Source organism: Alexandromys fortis, unplaced genomic scaffold, assembly GCF_014885135.2.
Source record: "Alexandromys fortis isolate MF-2015 unplaced genomic scaffold, M_Fortis_MF-2015_v1.1 scaffold_104, whole genome shotgun sequence".
In the NCBI taxonomy this organism is placed as follows: domain Eukaryota; kingdom Metazoa; phylum Chordata; class Mammalia; order Rodentia; family Cricetidae; genus Alexandromys; species Alexandromys fortis.
The window spans coordinates 87,347-91,578 of NW_026068000.1; positions in this window are offsets into that span (position 1 = coordinate 87,347).

Sequence of the window (4,232 nt, forward strand, 5' to 3'; positions counted from 1 at the left end):
TTATTATATTATATAAATATAAATATTTATTAAAATATTATTGAGTTCATTTTGTGTTTGCCAACTACTCCTAGCCATGGAGACTACTTTTAAGTATTGTTACTATCTGCCAGATGGTGGTAGCCCACGCCTTTAATCCCAGCACTTGAAGGCAGAGGAAAGCGGATCTCTGTGAGTTTGAGGCCAGCCTGGTCTACAAAACCTAGTTCCAGGACAGGCTCCAAAGCCACAGAGAAACCCTGTCTCGAAAAAAATAAACAAACAAAAGTATTGTTAATATAGCTGCTAATACTCCTGTGAAGATTTTTTTTTCTTTTCAAGTTAATATTAGTTGTATATAGCTCCTTGGTTAGGAATTGGGGTGTGTGCTTTCTTCAGTGCTGAAGTTTTTCTGGATTAGAGCTATGTACTCTTTGGGCATGTTGCCATAGTCTCTGAGCTCATATGGCACCAGTCCTCTTGTGTCTGAATTACACTGGTTCCTTAAGTCAACCACAACCTTTGGCACTTACAATATGTCTGCCTCGTTTTGGACATAGATCCTTTAGCCTAGAGGACAGGGCTTTGGTCTTAATATTCCATTTGAAACTGAGTGCTGAAAAGTCTCTGATTATGTATACATTGTCCAGCTCTAGGTCTCTGTGTTAGCTGCTATCTACTGTAGGAAGAAGCTTTTCTGAGGAAATTTTAGGGAAGGCACCAATCTGTGGGTATAGCAATAAGTTACTAATAGTCATTTTACTGTTATGTTTCTTTTACAGAATGATAATTTAAGGATTTCTCCAAGAAATCATGCAGACTCTTTCTTCTGCTCTGAATATTCCTTAGTTGCCTTTAGTTCCTAATGTATAGGTCAGGAATGCAGGGCTTTTCTTTGTCCATTTTAGCAAGTCAAATGATATTTTTCCTTTGTTCATGTTTAGATATTCATATTGTTGAGAATATATGGCCAAGGAAGAGGATACCAAATGATCAGCTCTGAGAGCATATATTATACAATCAGAGAAGGTGTGCACATGTGTTTGTGTATGTGTGTATGTGTCTGTGTAAGAGAGAGAGAGAGAGAGAGAGAGAGAGAGAGAGAGAGAGAGAGAGAGAGAGAGAGAGAGAGAGGGTATGTGTGTTTCTGTGGTATGTGGTTATATAAAAGCAATTAATGAAAAAGTATCCATGAATTTGAAAAAGAGAAGTGCAAGTGGTGTCATTTGGGAAATTTTGGAATGAAGAAACGATATAATTTCACTGCTATCTAAAAAATAAAAAATAAAAGTAATTATTTAAAACAGAAGACAAAAAAATCCTTAATGAGTCACTTTGACAATATCATAGTCCACAGCAAAAAGTTTAACAATAAATTAGTGCATAAACAAAGTTTATATGGGGAAAGAAGAGGCCTTCTGTGTCCTGAGAAAACACTAGTTATAAAGCAATGCCATGTGAACACACAGGGTAAGATCTTTGGTGCTTCTTTAACATTTCTTCACTACACAATGGTGGAGTCAGACACTAATTTTGGTGACCAGTTGAGATGTCAGTAGATAGTTCATCTACAAAAGTAATAGAAAAAGTCTGTGAAAGTCCTAATCCTTTCACCACATGGCTAATTTCCATGGAAACAGTGATATCTGTCTCTCCATGACAACAGACTTTTCTTATCACCGAAGAAATTCCATGTGTTCAGAAATCCACTCATTAAAGAAAAACAAAAAACATATTTGTAGTAAGCCTAGATATTTGAGAAGCATTAGTTCCATGATATACATAATTCCTTACTGGGAGGAGATGAATTCCTTAATACATGTTAAACAGTAATTTTCTAATTTTCATGAACATACATTAACTACCTAGAGAAATAAGCTCCTCCACTCTTATCAGTGAGATCTGCCAGACTTTTTTGGATTCCAAAGTGTTTTTCTGCTAACAACTCTTCCTTTATGTCATTAGTTGTAAGAAACTGACAAGAAGCACTAAAATTAGTAGGAAGCTGACAGAGGTTCGCGTCTGCACATCATAAACCTGCCAAGAAAATGTATTTTCGTCACATATAACAGAAAAGTAGTTTGTACGTGATAGACTCCTTTGAACTTTATTGAAAAGGACTGACATTGACATGCACAAATATGAGTGTATCTGATCTCTGTTTTCTCCATTCTTACTGCAAATGCTCTATCAAACTCACATCTTTCCTCTGCCTATCTGTAGCTAAGACAAAAATAACAGAGTGAACATTTTTGAAAAAAAATATCAAAAAAACCCAAAATCCAAATCAAATAAGAATATTAATAATCGGTGAAGGGAGGATCTTTAACCTTGAACAATACTTTATGCCCACTTGATATATTTCATCTTTTGGTAGAATTCACCATGCCAATATAGTTCCCTAATGTATCCCAATATAAGAAAGGTGGTTCGTATCATCTTGAAGGATAACATTGCCATGATTTAATTAAACTATTCAATTCATTAATTTGTTTTTTAATTTAAAAATTATAGTTAGTAATTATCAGAGTCCACTACAAAGTCAAAATCACAAACATTTAGACCATATACTCAGACTGGGAGTATCTTAGCAACTTAATGATAAAATATAAGCTGTCTCCTTAGTATTAAGGTTATTTCCTATTTTTAGTGAATGTGTACAGATTTCCTTTCATTGTGGTTATTTTCTAAACAATGCATTATAAAATATCTTTATATTATATTTAATTATTCAGAGTTACAGCAATCTAGAGATGACTTAAAGTATGTTTAAGGTTTTGGGCTGTATGAAAACACCATGCGATTATATTAGGGACTTGAAGACATGTGAATTTGTTTATATCTCTCCATTTCTAAGTATGCATGTATGGTGTGTGTATACATACACACATGTTTGCAGATTGCCTAAATTGATACTAGAAGAATAAAGTGATCTCTGTCAAAATTACAATGTTATGATCTTGTATAATTCAGATAAACATATATTCAATTGCTTCTCTAAAGTGTATAATAATATATTTCTCGTAATTTTTTTTTACTTCAATGTATTGTTTGGGTCTGTATAAGTAAGTATACATGTGTGAGAGTTTCCATAGTGGGCTAAAGAGATTGTCAGGTCATTTGGCGCTAGATTATAGGCATTGTGGTCTGCCCAACATGGATGTTGGGAATTGAACTCGGTTCCTAAGCAGCAATCTTGATCACTAATTTGAAAGCTTTTTATGTTCAAAAAGTGCTGAAGAATAGAAACTAATACTTATCTATCAAATTCTAAAACCACAGCAATTACACAACTTATAATACCTGTATAGCCAAAATGATAAACTAAATTAGAATCTTGGGAAGAAAAGGATTGTTACCAGTATTTTGTTTTAATTTACTCAAGTTATTTTATTTGATATGGTTGGACAATCAATGCAAAATATAATATTGGCAGTTCTAGAAAAAATATAACACAGGAATCAATGAAAACTGTTTCCAGAAGGAAATAAATTTAATTGATGAAAATTATGTTTTTAGTTTAAAGTTTCCTATTGATTTTCACATACCATGAACGGAGAAAACACTTTTTTTTTTTTTTTTACCAGTATTAACTTTTTATGATAAAACTTAGTCCATAGTTAACCTACAGCCCTATACTTATGATGCTGTCTTTTTCAGCATGCAGCAAGAAGAGGCTTCTCTATCATTAGTTTCCACTCCGGTATTATGGGCCCTTTGTGATGATTCAGGCTCCTGACATTTTATAATTCTTAACCACCTGCCTCAGTCTTTAGTTGCAGATATTTTTCTCCAGGAAGCATGCCAACACTGCTGGGTCTTGCTTCTTATGTCTGGTCCTCACTCACACTAAGATGTCCCCTGAAGCCCCAGTAGAATGAATGAAAATATTATGGCTTACATTATGTCTTTGTTCCAGGTGCCTTGAGAGAGTTAGCGCAAAGCACAAGGAACAACTTAGAAAATCAAAAAGCTTCCACTGTGTGTCTGATACACATTCACAAAGCAAGGGTCACCTCCAGAAATGCACCTTCCTTTCTCCAGTCACATTGATGACATATATGGCTTTTGCCCAGAGAAAAATACATATGAAGAGGACACACGATCAATAGTGCATTCTGAGAGAAAAAAAAGGGGGGGGTTCATTTTGAGAAAAGAAAATAAGCTGCATTTCTAAAATCTTTATCGGAAACAAAATGCTTTGATTGACAGGCATTAAAAGATCCCTTCAAAACTAAAACATTGCCAAATAA